Source organism: Giraffa tippelskirchi, chromosome 2, assembly GCF_054371585.1.
Source record: "Giraffa tippelskirchi isolate mGirTip1 chromosome 2, T2T-mGirTip1v1.2.pri, whole genome shotgun sequence".
Taxonomy (NCBI): Eukaryota; Metazoa; Chordata; class Mammalia; order Artiodactyla; family Giraffidae; genus Giraffa; species Giraffa tippelskirchi.
This window is the reverse complement of record NC_137276.1, coordinates 66070331-66089288: the sequence shown is the minus strand read 5'-3', so window position 1 is coordinate 66089288 and position 18958 is coordinate 66070331. Positions and strand designations below refer to the sequence as shown.

The 18958-nt window shown below is 44.0% G+C and overlaps 1 protein-coding gene and 1 non-coding gene across 6 annotated transcripts in view; both read right to left on the bottom strand.

Annotated features, from left to right (window-relative positions):
* Window positions 1-18958, bottom strand: part of LRRC20 (leucine rich repeat containing 20) — a 108223-nt gene that overhangs the window by 81411 nt on the left and 7854 nt on the right. The gene's annotated exons all lie outside the window — the stretch shown is intronic.
* TRNAG-GCC (transfer RNA glycine (anticodon GCC)) lies at window positions 16102-16174 on the bottom strand. Its single transcript has one exon. It is a non-coding gene; the product is annotated as a tRNA-Gly (tRNA).

The following is an 18958-nucleotide window of genomic DNA, read 5'->3' as shown; positions in this document are numbered from 1 at the left end:
TTCCAGAAATGTGAGAATAAGTTTCTCTTGCGTTAAACTACCTAGCTTGTGTCAGTTTCTTATAACAGCCATGGGAAACTAATTCAGTGGATGAGTAGGAATAAAAGAAAGGGAATTCGAAACACCTGTGAAAAAGTCTTGCCAAACTGAACACCTAGTGTATGCAAGGCCCTGTGTCATAGGGTGGACCAATATGAATCAAACACAGACTCTGCCCTCAAGAGACTGCCACTCATGGGTTGGGGTTGGGGGGAGGGTGGCCAGCAGCCAGGTTTTCTGACTCCTTGTACCTTCCTGGGAAGATTACAAAGGCCTCTCCCCACCCTCGTCATCACCCCATCCCTGCCACACACATGCCAGGAACCAGATATAAATAACAAGTAGATCAAGTCCCATCTGCCCAAGCCAAGATTCTCACTACTCTGGACAAAGCAGACTCTGCTGCTCCTGTTTCAGTTAAAACTAGCCTGACATTTCTGGCCAACTTCTACATACAGTTGCCGAAAACTTGGCCTCTGTTCACTGGTGCCGAATAGAAACGTGGAGATTGAACTTTGGAGGAGCAGAAAAAAGTAGCTTTCTCACTTTGTCAGGCAGAGGTGGCTACGGCAGGCTAAGGCCCTCAAGATTGTGCCTCACTTCCTGGGAAACAGGAAGTGGTCTTGTAGCTTCAGAGTGGAAAATAGGCTGTCGATAAGGATCGGGACTGATGTAGTCTTGCATTCTTTTTCCTCCTGGAGACATTGAGATCATTAGGGCTGGCGGCAAGTGGTTCCAGAACAGGTTCTGGTGGTCCTTGAGGTCATCATTCTGTGACCTTCCTTCTGACATGAAGAATGCTCACAAAGAAAAGGAGTGTTAGGGAGTGTTGTCTTCAAGAAGTAAACATCAGGTACATAGTACAACTCTGGCTAGAAAGCAATCATTTTCAGAGTACAATTAAGCAAGAGAGGGGAAAACAAAACATCTGTAGGAGACTGATTGTATGGGCAGAAAGAGTAAGAGCTGAAAAAGGGCTAACATAATGGGGGTGCCTCAACTAATTTCTGCTACAGCAATTTGGCTGTCTTCTCTCTCCTGCTAGGCCTCATGCAGACCTGGGATGGCCTGTGTAATGCTTCCATGCACAAGGTAAGTGCTCAGTAAATACCTCCGATGGCCCCAGCCTGGAATTTCCTATGTTCTTGCCTTACCTCACCCATTCTCCTCTCTCAGGAATTTCATCCTGGACCAGCCTACTCCACAGGGACATGACTCCTCCCCATCTCACATGCCATCTCTTCTATTCCTCGTGAGTTTGCTCTCCACAGCACTTTCTGCATCAAACCCAATATGGCACATTTGCACAGGTCTTTGCTCCCAAGACTCTGCCTGCTTTCAAATAGACCAGAGCCAGAGCTTGGCGTGTGGTAAGTGCTTGTATCAGTCAATACATTTTTAGTTTGGTTTTTTTTTTTTCCCTGCATGTTAGAATACCCCAGAACTTAGAGGTGGCTTTAAAACATATTAGTTTATTTCATGATTTTTGTGGGTCAGGATTTTAGGTTGGGCTCATCTGGGTAGTTCTTCTGGTCTCAGCTGGACCCGCTCATGCTTCTGGGGTAGTTGCTAAGCAGCCAGAGGCTCTGCTTCTTGCAGGTGGCTATCAACTGAGGTAACATGAGGCCACATGTTCCTCATACATCAGCAGGCTAGTCCAGGCTGGTTCACATGGAGCTGCAGGGTTCCATGAGCAAGACTGGAATCATGCAGGTCTCTCAAGGCCGAAGTCAGAACCTGGACTGTGTCACTTCCATAGTTGTATTGACTAAACCAAGTCACAGCAACACCCTGATTCAATCTTCTGACGGCAGGAGCAGCAAAGTCACATTGCAAGGAACACAGATACAGGGATGGATAGAGAGCTGGGGCTAGTTTTGCAGCCTACTGCTGTACTCAAAAATATTCCCATAATATCTACCACATAGTGGGTAGTCAGTAAATATTTATTGACAGTGCTAAAATTTCCAATCACAATGTTTAAAAACTTCATTCAATGCAATTAATTGGCAGAATTTTAGCTCTCACTCATAAGCTATCCATTACCACCTTCGGTTTCAGAATAGCAAAAGAGGGCATCAGACAAGACAAGCCTGTGTGAGGGGAAGTCCCACTAAGGCTTCTCAGGGAAGAAGTTTGTTTGGCCCCAAATAGCCTCCACTGAAGAGATCCAGAGCATCTTTAGAGAACTGAGTCCCTAAGGGACCTGGTCCAAACCTGGTCACCTGACTGAAAGCCATCTATCTTTACCTGTGAATAAAGAGAGACTTAGATGTTAGCCAGGGCACAAATGCAGTCCTTATTAAACCTGATAGCCTAGCAAGCTGCCTGCCATATAGGAGAAAATTTTGTGTGATGACAAAATTGTTATCTGACTGTTTCCTGGAGGGTCTAACCCTCCAATGAGCAGGATAAATTCTCAGGGCACTTGTGGAAGGGACATATCCTGTGGACAGAGCAGCAGCTCAACTCCTATGACTGAGAGCCCTGATGGGGAACACTTCCCATCAGAGAATCACTAGAATCAATCTCCAGGCCTGCAGCAGTTTGAACTGCATTCTCCCCAAAAGATACGTTGGAATCTTTACCCCCAATGCCTCAGATGACATTATTTCAAGATGGAGTCTTTATAGTAATAAATTAAAATGAGGTGAGCACCATAGACCCTAATCCGGTAAGACTGATATCCTTGTAAAAGGGAGAAATTTGGTCAAAGACAGACAAGCATAAAGGGAAGATAATATGAAGGGGCACAGGGAGAAGAGGGCCATCTACAAATCAAGCCAAGGGTTGAGACCTGGGACGAATCCTTTCCTTATGACTCTCGTCTTGATTTGTCAATCCAGCTAACATCTGGTTTCAGACTTCCAGTCTCCAGAACTGTGAGATAGTAAACTACTGTTGCTAAGCCATCCAGTTTGTGGTCCTCTGTTATAAAAGAGACACAAGGCCTTCAGTCTCTCCTTTTCCATTCTGTTCTCCTCATATTTGTTCTTATCATACACCCCTTGAGGGAAAAGTACATTTGGGTAGAAACAAAACATGAAGTCTCAGTGATATGGATGAGGCAGACCCATGCATCATCCTTTGCCTCCCTAAGTCTTCCACCTGGGGCCACACCTCTGCCTGGAGCCAAGTTACCATAGCCATAAGCTCAAGGTCACTCCAAGTCACTGCCATCCTAAACAGAAGAGCAGTTCACCCCAGTCCCTCTTCCAGAAAGCTCAGCCTAGTGAAAGGTACCCACCATGAGCCCCCCTGTAGATAGTGAAGGCTTTGCAAAGATGATCAAGAAGCAGTCAGTTCACTAAAGATGCTTGCTGTTTGCTATGGGGAATAAGATTCATACAAAAAGTGACTATAACAAAGTGTTTCTCAAGCTTCAGGCATTGCCATAGCACTTCCTGGATATTTACTATATCTGAACCACTCAACAATGAGCTTGAGTCACTTGTATGTGCATCCTACACTTCTTTTTCCAACCCTGCATTTAGTGGCATCATGTAGGTTTTTGGAAATAGGCATGGTGACAAAATTTACAATGTGGAAACCAGCACACACTACAAATCAGGACTTTTTTGGAGGGAGGTGGTAATACAGTTTACTTGCTGCTGCTGCTGCTAAGTCATTTCAGTCGTGTCCGACTCTGTGCAACCCCACAGATGGCAGCCCACCAGGCTCCCCCGTCCCTGGGATTCTCCAAGCGAGAACACTGAGTGGGTTGCCATTTCCTTCTCCAACGCATGAAAGTGAAAAGTGAAAGTGAAGTCACCCACTCGTGTCCAACTCTTCTCAACCCCATGGACTGTAGCCTACCAGGCTCCTCTGTCCGTGGGATTTTCCAGGCAAGAGTACTCCTTTAAATTCATTTTTCCTTTAACTTAAAAAAAATGTTTTTTTATAGCCAAGACATGGAAGCAACCTAAATATCCATTTACAGATGGATGGATAAAGAAGATGTGATATATATATATGGAATACTACTCAGACATAAAAAGAATGAAATCATTCCAGTTGCAGCAACATGGATGAACCTAGAGATTATCATACTAAGTGAAGGAATTTAGACAAAGACAAATTTCATACGATATCATTTATATGTGGAATCTTTAAAAAATGATACAAATTAACTTATTTACAAAACAGAAATAGACTTACAGACTTAGAAAACAAATTATGATTAGGGATGAAAGGGAAGGGGGGGATAAATTAGGAGTTTGGGATTAACAGATACACCCTATTATATACAGAATATCCAACAATCCCACTCCTGGGGATATATCTGGAGAAAATGGTAATTTGAAAGGATGCATGCACCCCAATGTTCACTGCAGCACTATCCACAACAGCCAGGACATGGAAGCAACCTAAATATCCATCAACAGAGGAATGGATAAAGAAGATGTGGTACATATATACAACGGAATATTACTTAGCTATAAAAGAAACAATGCCATTTGCAGTGACATGGATGGACCCAGAGATTGTCATACAGAGTGAAATAAATCAGAAAGAGAACAACAAATATCATGTAGTATCACTTACATGTAGAATCTAGAAAAATGAACTTATTTGCAGAGCAGAGACAGAGTCACAGATTAGAAAACAAACTTATGGTTACCAAGGGGGTAAAGAGGGAGTGGGATGAATTAGGAGATGAGATTGACATATATACACTGCTGCTGCTAAGTCGCTTCAGTCGTGTCCGACTCTGTGCGACCCCATAGACGGCAGCCCATCAGGCTCCGCCGTCCCTGGGATTCTCCAGGCAAGAATACTGGAGTGGATTGCCATTTCCTTCTCCAGTGCATGAAAGGGAAAAGTGAAAGTGAAGTCGCTCAGTCGTGTCCGACTCTTAGCGACCCCATGGACTGTAGCCTACCAGGCTCCTCCGTCCATGGGATTTTCCAGGCAAGAGTACTGGAGTGGGGTGCCATTGCCTTCTCCGATATATATACACTAGTATATATAAAATAGATAACTAGTAAGAACCTACTGTATAGCTGCTGCTGCTAAGTCGCTTCAGTCGTGTCCGACTCTGTGTGACCCCATAGACGGCAGCCCACAAGGTTCCCCCGTCCCTGGGATTTTCCAGGCAAGAGTACTGGAGTGGGGTGCCATTGCCTTCTCCGCTACTGTATAGCACAGAGAACTATATTCAATGTCCAATAATAACCTATAATGGAAAAGAATCTGAAAAAATACATATATATGTATGTACATATATATGAGAATCACTTTGCTGTACACCTGTAACTAACACAACATTGCAGTAATAAGTCAACTACACTTCAAATTTTTAAAATTTTTAGTTTAAAAGAAACTTTGTATCATTACTACAAGTGGAAACTCATATCATTTGCTATGGAAAGTAACATTAAAAATAAACAATAAGTCAATTGTATCTCAATAGAAGTGGAAAACATTTTAAAATGTAATTAAAATGAATCAATGTTATTAAATTATAGCAAATTATTGTTGCCTGCTAAAGGCCTGCTTCTGGGACTTATAAAGACTTGTTCTCTTTATAAAAGAGTCTAGCAAATGTTAGGGAGATAGTAAAGCATACCAGTGCCTTGGTTAATTCAAGATGATTGAACGAGATTTGAAAAGGGAGTAGTTCTCACATCAGTGCTCCTGGAGCTCCAGGAATCAGCTCCTTGGGAAAGACTTGTCATATTGCAATAACAAGAAATTTGAGTTCAGCAGTACCAAGTAAAGAGTTCCAAAAACAGGCTGTTCCCAATGTGCTCACCAACTGCAGGGAGTAAAAAAAATAGTACTTGAACAAATCTTAGGGTGAGTTAAATTTCAATAGGCACAGAAGAAGAGTGAGAAGCCAGTGAGAGTAGGAAAGGAGTAGGACAGGGAAGACCATTCCTGGAGGAGGGCTCAGTTTGAGCAAAGGCTCAGAAGTCAGCAAGTTCAGTGCATTCCTGCCCGAGGCTTGGGCTGGGGGTTGGTGGGAAGGAAACAGTGGGAACAGTAGGAAAGGGTGCACTGATCTGCCCATGAGAGCCTTCATTGCCAAAATGACGAGGGCGTACTTCATTTACTTACTGGATGTTTCACTTAGCTGTTGTTTTGCAACAAACCTCACTGAGCATGAGTGGCTTACAACCATAAATTATTTCTCTCAGTTTTGTAGTTAAGCTGGGCAGTTCCATCTGAACTGGTTTAGCTGATCTCTACAATCAGCTGGCACCTGGCTAGGGCTGGATGAGCTAGGACAGACTCACACCTGCATCTGTCAGTAGGGCTTGCTGTTGGTTGATGGGCCTCTGCTCTACATGGTCTCTTATTGCCCAGGGGGTCAGCCCAGGCTGAAAAGCAAGCCCAGAGTGAAAGCACTTTTCAAACCTCTGCTAGTGGCACAGATTTTCTATTACCTGATTAACCAAAACATGGCCAAGCCTGGAGTCCATACGGAAGGGCACCAAGGGCGTGGATAGAGGGAGGAGTAAACATTTTGGTACCGTAAAGGCATCAGTCTCCCATAATAGGTAACAGAAGATCTCTGAAAGCTTTTGAGCAAGAGAGTGGTGTGACTAGGGAAGCACCCTGGGAGGAAGGAACAGAGCATGGGATGATTTGAAATGATAATAATGATAATAATAACAATGATGGTTTATACTAAAATGTCACTTTTTCTACTAAGCTGTTACTTTACTCAGTCTTTACATACATACATACATACATACGTACATACATACATACTTACACAGGCACACACACCTGTTAGTAGCCCCATTTTAAAGATGAGGAAATCAAGCCATGAAGAAATAAAAGAGCTTGTCAGAGGTCATAGAGCTACTAAGTGGAAGCATTAGGATTCAGTTTCAGGTAGCCTATCTCTATAACTCTGCATGTATAACTATTGAACTGTTGACTGAAGAAAATGCAGAACCTAAAAGTTGCGAGTTATGTTTTATTTGTCAGATAGTCTTAGGATTTCAAGCCCAGGAGACAACATCTCAAACAGCACTGAGAGACTGCTCCAAAGAAGAAAAAGGGAAGCCAGGGTATACAGGAGTTTTTGCAGCAAAACCAGGTAGTCGGAACATCAAAAGATTATTGTTAATAAAAGAAAACCAGATATCTCAGGTTAAGGAAGTTAACACTTCTCTGTGTATAGGAAGGTGCAAGAGTCTGGGCTCACTAATATCATTCCTTTGATATGCACCTCAGCTATCTGGGGACAATGTCCTCTGTTTTCTCATCCTAGGTTTCCTCAGGTGTGCTATGGGGTGGTAGTGATGGGGGTGACTGCTAGATGGGGTTGGCAGTGGGCTGCCCGTTTGTCTCCTGAGCTCCCTCAGGGCTCACCATCCAGGCGGCCATAATGTGATGGCTTGGTGGCTGTAATATCCTTTGTTTACTGATACAGCAGACAACAGTTTAGTTCTCAAAACTATGGAAAGACTCATGAGAAAACCCTTTTAATGGTCGATGTGAGGAAGAGAAGGGCCAAATTTAGGGTAGGTGTAGAGGGGACAAAAAAAAGGACAGATTCAACAGATAATTCTGAGATAGACCCTGCAGCACTTGGAAACTGATGTGGGGGAAAATGTATGGGATGTGAGAGCTGGACCATGAAGAAAGCTGAGTGCTGAAGAATTGATGCTTTCGAACTGTGGTGCTGGAGAAGACTCTTGAGAATCCCTTGGACTGCAAGGAGATCAAACCAGCCAATCCTAAGGGAAATCAACCCTGAATACTCATTGGAAGGACTCATGCTGAAGCTCAAATTGTTTGGCCACCTGATGCGAAGCGCCAACTCTTTGGAAGGGACCCTGATGCTGGGAAAGATTGAGGGCAAGAGGAGAAGGGGGCAACAGAGGATAAGATGGTTGGATGGCATCACTGACTCAATGGACATGAGGTTGAACAAACTCCAGGAGATGGTGAAGGACAGGAAAGCCTGGTGTGCTGCAGTTCATGGGGTCACAAAGAATCAGACACGACTTGGCAGCTAAACAACAACAACAAAACATATGGGAGAGGTGTCAGGTGTGGGGGCTAGACTGTGCCTTGCACAGGATTAAGGTACCTGGAGGTCTTGTTGGTGTAGGGTGAATAAAGAGGAGGATGTAGAATATGCTGAGAAGAATGTTAAGGAGATGTCCGTTTGGAGCTGTCCAACAAAGTCTTGGAAGTAGAGGTCAGGAGGTGCAGAGAGAGACCAGGGCTGGAGGTCAAGGCTGCAGTCACATAGGTCAGAGGCCCTGGCTGAAAGCTGTGCAAGGAGAAGGATCCTCAGAGAGAAGAGAGGGGAGGGCATGGTGAGAACTGGCAAGGTCTGAGAATGGACACTAGAGCAACATCTGAAGGTGGATGCTGGGTGTGAGAGAGGAGGAGTCAGCCCGGCAGAGAGGGCAGAAAGGGCTCATAAAAGGTGCGGGTCTGGAGAGCTTCAGTGGAAACTTGGGCAGCAGAGAAGCCAGATGCTGCAGGGAGGCAAGGAGGGAAGAACTGAGAAAAGTCGCTGAGTTTGATCATTTGGACGTTGCCGATGAACACTGCTAGGGGCTGCTGCTGCTGCTGCTAAGCTGCTTCAGTCGTGTCCGACTCTGTGAGACCCCATAGACAGCAGCCCATCAGGCTCCCCCGTCCCTGCGATTCTCCAGGCAAGAACACTGGAGTGGGTTGCCATTTCCTTCTCCAGTGCATGAAAGTGAAAAGTGAAAGTGAAGTCGCTCAGTCGTGGCTGACTCTTCTCAACCCCATGGACTGTAGCCTACCAGGCTCCTCTGTCCATGGGATTTTCCAGGCAAGAGTACTGGAGTGGGGTGCCATTGCCTTCTCCAGCTAGGGGCAGGGCCAGATAACTATAACAAAACCACAGGAATAACAACACATAGCACTTAGTATGCATCAGGCACCATTCTTAGCATTTTACACATATTTATTTATGTACGCCTTATAACGTCTTTGTCCTCCTCCCGCCTTTCCTACTCTCAGACTCCTGAGTAATCCTCAGACTAACCACAGTAGACATAAGACATGGTTTGTGGCTGCTTTGATTCTTCCCCTAAGTAGAGTTCTTTGTGGTCACATCCTCCTCTCCCAAGTATTTCTGAGTGTGGAAGAATCCTTCTGCATCCCCTGTGAAGGCTGTATTTCCCCCTATAAGGAATCCCTAAACAAGATATCTCTGTGCTCATCACAGTGGTCTGTCTCAGCCTGGATGAACCTCTCACTTACTTCTGTCTTTGAACTCTGCCCCACAAATATATGCATCCTATTAAATTGCGGATCCTCAAAAAACACTTAAAGCTCTTTGAAGGCTATGACCAGGACTTATTCATCCTCAATCTCTTTTTGATGCCCCCTGCCCCAGCACAGGACTTGCATCTAGAACTAGATCAGTGTTTTTTCATTTATGAGTCAATACTCATCAGCAAGTTGAGAAGCCAGTTTAGTGACTATATTAGTTTTCTATTGCTGCATAACCAATTACCCTAAACTTAGTAGGTAAAATAACGTTTCTTCTATCCTGGTTTCTGTGGGGCAAGAATCTGGGCGTGGCTTAGGTCGGTCCTCTGGCTCTGAGTCTCTCAGTGTCTTTGGAGGCTAACCCAAGAAGAACCCTCTTCCTGCTTCACTCACACGGTTGCTGGCAGGATCCAGTTCCCATGGGCTGTTGGACTAAGACTTCAAATCCTCATGAATTGTTGGCAAGAACCTCCCTCGGTTCTTTGCCATGTGGGCCTTTCCAAAGAGCATCCCTCAACATGGGAACTTGCTTTATTTAAGCAAGCAAGGAAGGGGGCAAGAGGGAGCGTCAGCAAGAGAGAGTGCTGTCAGTACACAAGTCACAGTCTTCTGTAACCTAATCCAGGACTTCCTGTCACTTGACACCTCACCATGTCTGCTGTGTTCTGTTGATTAGATGCAGGTCAGTAGGTCTAGCCCACACTCAAAGGGAAAGGATTACATAGGGTATGAATATCAGGAGGTTGGAATCACTGGGAGCCATTTCAGAAACTGCCAACCACAGTGGGTAATAATAACATTTCTTGTGAATGGAATAGAATAGAATAGAACAGGATAGAATACAACAGGGAGGTTCACATGTGATAAGGGTATTATTTAACAAAACTTTTGTTTCAGTTTTATACAAATGAATGAATGTACCAAGTCACGATAATAAGTGTGGGACTTTTTAACTGTAAATCAATGTCAAAAATGCTTATCAGCCACTGTCCTAGATGATGGCTCAGTTCTTTCAGCATTTTTTAAATTGAAGAATAGTTGATTTACAATGTTGTGTTACTTTCAGGTGTACAGCAAAGTGATTATTATATACATATAATTTTTCAGATTCTTTTCCATTATAGATTATTGTAAGATATTGAATATAATTCCCTATGCCATATAGTAGGTCCTTGTATTTATCTATTTTATATATCATAGTCTGTGTCTGTTAATCTCAAAATCTTAATTTATTCCCTCTCCCCCCTTTCAACATTTTTAAAATTTCAGCTTTATTAAAGCATAACTGAAATATAAAATTGTGAGATTTAAAGCACACATCGTGGTAACCTGGTATAAATATACACTGTGAAAGGATTCCCCCTATCTAGCTAATTAACATATCCATTACCTCACAAATTTATCTTACTCTTTAGTGAGGACAGTCTCTTAAGAAATTTTAATTTTACAATATAGTGTTATCATCATGTTTTATATTAGATCCTTACCTTTCAACATTTTGAGTGGTATTCAATGAATGTTGGATGAAATGATGGATGGACAATTGGGCAAGTGGGTGGATGGTTGAGTGAATGAATGGATTTATGAGTGGATCGCTTTATGGGTAGATGGATAGCTAGATGGATGCTTACTGCTCTTCCAAGATGATTTTTTTATAATTTATTCATTTTTTTTTTTTTTACTACATTAGGTCTTCTTTGCTGTGTGTGGGCTTTCTCTAGTTGTGGTAAGCAGGGGTTACTCTTTGCTGTGGTGCAAGGACTTCTCATTGTGGTGGCTTCTCCTGTTGCAGAGCACAGGCTCCAGAGCATGGGCTCAGTAGTTGTAGCGCACAAGCTTTGTTGCCCCAAGGCATGTGGAGTCTTTCCAGACCAGGGATTGAACCCATGTCCCCTGCATTGGCAGGCAGATTCTTATCCACTGGACTAGCAGGGACGTCCTCTTCCAAGATGATTTATCAGGCCAAACTAGCCCACAATAAATTCTCAGTGACCCAAATTCCAATATGATTTGCTTCGAGTTTATATAGCACATATATTAACATTCAGAGATTTTTTTATTCTGATATTTAACTAATTCTTTTAACAAATATTTTATTTAACGTACACTTTGCCCCAGGTAACTCACTGGGTGTTATGGAAACAGTAATGAGCAATAGAAATATGGTCCCTGCTTTCCTGGAGTGTTGGTATTAGAGACAGACATTAAAAGGACATTCAAATACATCCTGATCAGGGTAGTTTGTGAAAAGGGCTTTGAAGGAGAGTACAGGGGAAGAGAGCAACAGGAGGGCCTGCTTTAGACTAGGTGTTGTGGGGTGGGGTGGCTCTTTGTGGAAACCGCATTTAGGCTTGGGCTTGAACAAACAGTATGGGTGAGCAGGGCCAGGCCAAGAAGGGGAGAAGAGTATCTGGGGCAGGTATTCTGAAGCTCAAGCCTCTGAAGCTACAAAGCACTGGTGTTTTCAGGAAACCAAGAGAAGGTCTGTGAGGCTGGCATGCAGTGAGAGAGAGGACAAAGGATGAGAGTGGTACAGAGAACAGACTGGGCAGACTGGGCTGGGCTTGGTAGCCTTATATGGTCTAAACGCAATTGGAAGTCAAAAAGGGTTTTGAACAGGGGAGTGACAAGAGCTGATTTCTATTTTACTATTCCTGTGGCTGCAACGTGAAGAAGGATCAGAGGGGGCCAAGAGTGGACATGGGAAGAATAATTAGGAGGTGCATTCAGCCTTCCAGGGGAAAGATAATGGTGATAGGAGACAGAAGGATGTTAAGATAGTTAGAAGGCAGAACCATCAGGACATGGAGGTGGATTGAACTGAGAGACTGAAAGAGAGGTAAGCCTTTCCTGGGTGCTACCATGACCTAGGCCTAGAAAGGAACAGATTGGGGGTGGGGGATGATTAAGAGTTAAGCATGTCCAGTACTGTGTTTGAGATGAGGGAGACACAGCCTCCAGGGCATCAATAAGAATGCCACCACTTACCCCTTGTTGAGTCATCTCATGCCAGACTGGCATCCACATTTCACATGCATCTTCTTACTGGCTCCAGAAGATCACTGTGCTATAACTTCCAGTGTTATCTCCATTTTATGCATGTGAAGATTGAGCAGAGAGACGAAGTAACTTGCCCAGAGTCACATGGCTTGTACCTGGCAAAGTCAGGGATTGAAATCCTGTCCATCCGACTCCTTCCACGAGGGTGTGGATTCCCTGAACAACCCCTGGGAGAGGAGGCAGAAGGTGGGGAGGGGCCTTTAAATTGTCATATCCTGTCCTACAGTGCCCTCAGAGAAGACCGCACCCCAACAGGCCTGTCCCAGCCTCTCTGTAGATTCAGACATGTGTATGCCTGTCTGAGAGGTTTGTGGGGTGAGACTCTGGGGGGCTGTTTGCATGAGGGATCAGAGAGCCTCATGGGAAAGTGCTATCCAGAAGGAAAGAGGGCAGTAAGGTGCTTAGCCTAAACACAGTGGGTCATATTTAAATATAACGTTATTTCTCCCTAGCCACAAAAACATGCTTGTCAAGTGCAGAAAATGTGTACAACACAAACACAAACACACAAACACAATGGAAAAAATAATCTATAACCCCATCTCTCAGAGATAACCTCTGTTATCATTTGGGTGCATGTCCTTCCTGTCCTATATTTACATATATGATCATTTTGAACATATGGTTTAGAACCCTGTTTGTTTATTTCCAAAGGAAGAATTCCTAGCAATTAGGACAAAGAACAAGCATATATTTAAGTTTTTAAATGAAAATGCTATGATTTCTGGCAGGGCTGAGACTAGAGTGGCTTAGGAAAACTAAAGTTCCTAAGGAGACTTAGGAACACAACGATGCAAAATTTAAGGAGGGCTCATGTGCCCACAGCCACTGAAAGCCAAACCCTGATGGCAGGTATCTGCAGCAAAGTTAGGGTTTATTTGCAGGATGCGCAGCTAAGAAGTGGGAGACAATTCTCAGATCCACTTCAACTCAGTCTTCGAACGAGGGATGTTTTAAGGGGGAAGAACAAAGAGGCTGGGATTAATCATCGTCTTGTGACATTTCTTAATCACAGTTTCAGGAGTCAGGATGTCTCTAGTTTACAGTTCTCAGCTAATTGGCCCATGGCTAAGAGGTCTGTGAGCTCATCTTGCCCTGGAGAAACAGCCTGAATTTGTACGCTAACGATTTCTACAACAGCAATTTTAGTACATTCACGATATTATCAACAACAGCAGTGTTAGTCATCTGACTCCGGTTAATGGGTGTTCAGTTACCACAGGATTGAGGTCAAAGGGGACAGGAAAAGGATTGAGTTCAGAGGAGGCAAGCAAGAGAGTAAAGTTTTGGATAGAGATATTAATCATAAAATTCAGGAAGGGGACTCAGTTTTACGGGAACTCGGTTTCACACTCACTCGCTGCTGCCAATCCTACACAGGTCTGAAAGTGCCTCTTTAGGTCTTGCCCCACCCAAACGCTGCCCCTAGCTTCTGGGTCTCAGTGAGACACTGAAAACCAGAGACAGGACTGGTTTGGAATCAAATCACATGCAGGATACGTCAGAGTGGAGAGTATCCCATCTAACAGTGTAGAAGGACAAGTATATCTGAAAATACACATGGGTCACCCCTACTTTATTCTCATGGAATATATCACTTAGGGTTCATCTAGGTGGCTGTAAAAGAACACCTCCAAATACTTCAGCTTAAATAAGATAGTTTCTCCCCTATGAAAAAGGTGGTCTAGGCAAGCTCTGCTCCAAAAGATCATCTAAAAATCAAGATGGCCAGTTACTCTGTCATCTTCAATACATTCCTTCTTTCTCTGGGTGCAAGGCTACTATTGCAGTTATACTATTTCTAAGCTGTCAGGGAGAGGAAAAGAAAGTGTCTGGAGCAAGCCACTTTGCCTTTAAGGAGCCTGACCCACATGAGCACTCTCTTTTACATCCTGTCTTAGTCATGTGATCACCCCTAACTACAAGCTGCTAAATCGCTTCAGTCGTGTCCAACTCTGTGCGACCCCATAGACGGCAGCCCACCAGGCTCCCCCATCCCTGGGATTCTCCAGGCAAGGACACTGGAGTGGGTTGCCATTTCCTTCTCCAATGTATGAAAGTGAAAAGGGAAAGTGAAGTCGCTCAGTCGTTTCCAACTCTTAGCGACCCCTAACTACAAGGGAGGCTGGGAAATGTAGTCCATGGCTGAGTGTTCTAGTGCCCAGCTAAAACTCGTGAATTTTATAACTATAAAGAAGGGGAAAATGGATACTTGGGAGCAATTAGTGATCTCTGCCCAAAGGATGGATTTAGGGTAGGAGGGCCTACATTTTATAAACCATATTTTCCTGGGCACTGGCAGTTTGAGCAAGAAAAACAAGATTTATTTCTTTAGCTTAGTCTCCACCTATTAAAATGTAGGTGTACATGTGTGCTAAGTCGCTTTCATGCTTAAACTTCTGGGGTCCAGGAAAATATGGTTTATAAATGAAGATTTTATGTTTACAGTCTAATTATGAGCTGACTGAGGGAAGAGTCAAGACTGACTGTGTAAGTATCCTCTGCATGGCACAAGACTGAGACCCTACATGCTTAGTAACTGTTTATTGATCAATCATTCATTTATCAGCAGGCCAGGAAATCAGTCATTCATCCATTCATTTCACACCGTCTTGTAGATTGGTTTTTCTTGCCTCTGACTCCCCAGGACTTTGGCTGATGCTATTGGTTGCTACTCCAACATCCACCTTCTTTTTTCTCATCAGTAGAATTCACTTTTTTTTGGGGCAACAGGGTAAAAAGTAAAGACATTAGTTTGTTGACAAAGGTCTGTATAGTCAAAGCTATGGTTTTTCCAGGAGTCATGTACAGATGTGAGAGCTGGACCATAAAGAAGGCTGAATGCCAAAGAATTGATACTTTCAAATTGTGGTGCTGGAGAAGACTCGTGAGAGTCCCTTGGACAGCAAGGAGATTGAACCAGTCAATTCTAAGGGAAATCAACTCTGAATACTCACTGGAAGGACTGATGCTGAAGCTAAAGCTCCAAAACTTTAGTCACCTGATGCAAACAGCCAATTCGTTGGAAAAGACCCTGATGCTGGGAAAGATTGAAGGCAGGAGGAGAAGAGGATGGCAGAGTATGACATGGTTGGATGGCATCACTGATTCAATGGACATGAACTTGGGCGTACTCTGGGAAATGGTGAGGGATGGAAGACTGGTGTGCTGCAGTCCTTGTGGTTGCAAATAGTCAGACATGACTTAACAACTGAACAACAACAGACCAACTACACACTCGTTTTCCCTGCCCTAAAGACCCTGATGCTGGGAAAGATTGAGGGCAGGAAGAGAAGGGGACGACAGAGGATGAGATGGCTGGATGGCATCACCGACTTGATGGACATGGGTTTGGGTGGACTTAGGGAGTTAGTGATGGACAGGGAGGCCTGGCGTGCTGCGGTTCATGGGGTCACAAAGAGTCAGACACGACTGAGTGACTGAACTGAACTGAACTGTTGAAACTAGGGGAAACCTTGTGTTGTGGTCTGGTCAATTGTAACAGTTTCCTAGAGCTGCCATAACAAGGTACCAAAGACTGTGTGGCTTAAACAATGGAAATGTATTGTCTCGCGGTTCTGGAGACTACAAGTCTGAAATCAAGGTGTCAGCACGACAATTTCTTTTGGAGGGCAATTTTAGTACACTGGGAGTGAAGGATCTGTTCCAGTGTCTCTCCTTGGCCTGCAGATGACCGTCTTCTCCCAATGTCTCTCTGTCTTTTAAAAAAATATTTACTTATTTATTTGGCTGCACCGGGTCTTAGTTGCGGCATGAGGAATCTAGTTCCCTGACCAGGGATCGAACCTGGGCCCCCTCCATTGGCAGGGCAGAGTCTTAGCCACTGGACCACCAGGGAAGTCTCTCCCAGTGTCTCTTTACATTGTCTTCCCTTTGTGTCAATGTTTCTCCTTTTTACACAGACATCCCATTGGATTAGAGCCCACTCTAATGACTTCATTTTAACTTGCTTAATTCTTTAAAGATACAGTCTTCAGGGAATTCCCTGGTGGCCCTGACTCCAAGCTTTCATTGCTGAATGCTTGGTTTTGATTCCTGGTCAGGTGTGGCAAAATATATATATATATATATGTATGTATGTATATACAATCCAAATAAGGTCATTCTGGGGTACTGGGAGTTTGGACTCCAACATACCTTTTTGGGGAAGGCCATAATTGAACCCCTAACACTAATGAAATAAAAACAGAAGTCAGCTGGGGGTATTTTGCAAATGTTCACTTTCCTGATACAATAAGACAAACTTTCTTCCTGCCTTAAATGTAAATATAAGAGCTGCAGCCTTGAGTACCATGTTCTGACCATGACAGAGAGGCCCTGAATCAACTCCAACAACCTCAGAGCTCTGGACTTCTTTTTCTTTTTTAAAAAAATATTTATTTAACTGTGTCGGGTCTTAGTTGTGGTACACGGGCTTTCCCCATGGTATGTGGGATTCTAGTTCCCTAACCTGGGATTGAACTCATGTCCCCTGTATTGGAAGGTGTATTCTTAACCACTGGACCACCAGGGAACTCCCTGGACTTCTTATTACATGGCTTTTAAAGAGAGATCTTTTTTTATTATTATTATTTTTTAAAAAATGATTCCAGGGACTTTTCTGGTGGTCCAGTGGCTAAGACTCCACACTTCCAATGCTGGGGGTCCTGGGTTCGATCCCTGGTCAGGGAACTAGATCCCACATGTTGCAACTAAGAGCAAAGATCCCATGTGCTGCATCTGAGACCCACGTGCCAAAAAAAAAAGGATGATTCCATAAGATGTTACAGAAAAAAATCTGAATGAACTTTTTGGCCAGCCCAATATCTGCAGGTGTGAATGCAGGAATGAATTCCTAACTGGACTGCCATTTCCCTGGACTCTCTTTAGCTCATCTGCATTTGTTAGGGGAACTTCAGAATCTTATAGAAGAACATCCCATTCATCTGTCTTCTGGTGTTTTAAAGCTCATGTCACCTCCAGAGCAACAGCAAGGCACAGGCACACACAGTCTTGACCAAAATGCCTGAAAAGGCTGGGCTTTGAGGAGCCCCACTATTGGAATACCGGGAGCCTTATAGCTAAAGGCAGAACCAGAGGAGTATTAGAAACACGATGATGATGGGGTGGACGGAGTAGATGAGACAGGGAAGTGAGAAAAGAGGCAAAAAGCAGATGGGTTTCATAATGCTTCTTACTGAGGAGACTTGGGAAGGTGGATTTACTGGGATCAGTCAGAGAGGGGAACCTAGAGAAAGTCCCAAGGGAATTTCCTCCACTGCCTACATACAGTGATGTAAAAATCCCAGACTGGATGAAAATTTGGGAATATCTAGTTTAAGTATAGCAAACTCAGATGCTTCTGGGGTCCAGAAAGCAGCATGAGGGATTGAAGCAGGCGGGGGAAGACTGGAAAATGGCCCACCACGTGGGGCAGCTGTAAATCAGCATCCAGTCTAGATGCTCTTGCTCTGGGTCAAGAATTATTAAATCTCATTTTTCAGGAAGAACCAGAAATCCACTTTTTATGTTGAAATCTCCAGGTTTTTGGTTTTTTTTCTTAGGCTCACATCTTGCATCACTTCTTTATTGATTCAGGTACTGTTTTACCACAGTCTCTCTAGGGAAGAGGAGTGCACGCTGGTGAAGGGGGTGGAGCACAGGCAGAGGGCACCCCCCCACGCCACCCCCACAATTTGGCCTCATAAGGCAGCCTCCTTGCTCCTTGAAGGTCCAGGCAACAGAGCTGGAGAGTCCTCCGTGGTCCTGTCCCCCTCAAGGAGCCTGATTGGCTGTTCTGCACAAGAATCTCCAGGTTTTTAATGTGGGAAACTCATTAGGTGATTTTGAATGATATGTTAGCCAAATAATAACATCTGTGAATTAGATGTGATCAGCCAGAGTGCCACACTGTTTCCTCCTCCCCTTGCATTGTCCCTTCTCTGACCATGAAGGTGGAAACTCATAGTAAGGACACTGTCAAGAGAGTTGCCTGGTGATCAAAATACAAGCTATTCTTCTGGAAGGAGGAAGAAGTCTGGAGCTTTGAAGAGAAACATCCTTATGCCAAGCCATGGGGTGGCTCATGTGACTATTGTATGGACACATATTTTTCCTATCAAAGATGCCCCCAAATGCATTTTTAGCTTTAGTTGTCTAGCTCCGTCACAATAAAATCAAGATTTTTAAAAAATACATTTGTTTATTCATTTGACTACACTGTGTCTTAGTTTTGGCACATTGGATCTTCAATCTTTGTTGCAGCATGCCAGTTTTTTAGTTGCAGCATGTGGGATCTCTTTCCCTGAACCAGGATACAACTCCGGCCCTCTGCCTTGGGAGTTTGGAGTCTTAGCCATTAGATCACTAGGGAAATCCTCAAAGTGAGTTTTTAGTACTACAAAATCCATTTTCCACCCAAGTCATTTTAACCTCTAGCCACTGAACAATCCAGCCCCTGTCTATACCCTAACCCTTTTTGACCCTGAATGTTCTGCTACTGCTAAGTCACCTCAGTCATGTCCGACTCTGTGCGACCCATAGATGGCAGCCCAGCAGGCTCTGCCGTCCCTGGGATTCTCCAGGCAAGAACACTGGAGTGGGTTGCCATTTCCTTGTCCAATGCATGAAAGTGAAAAGTGAA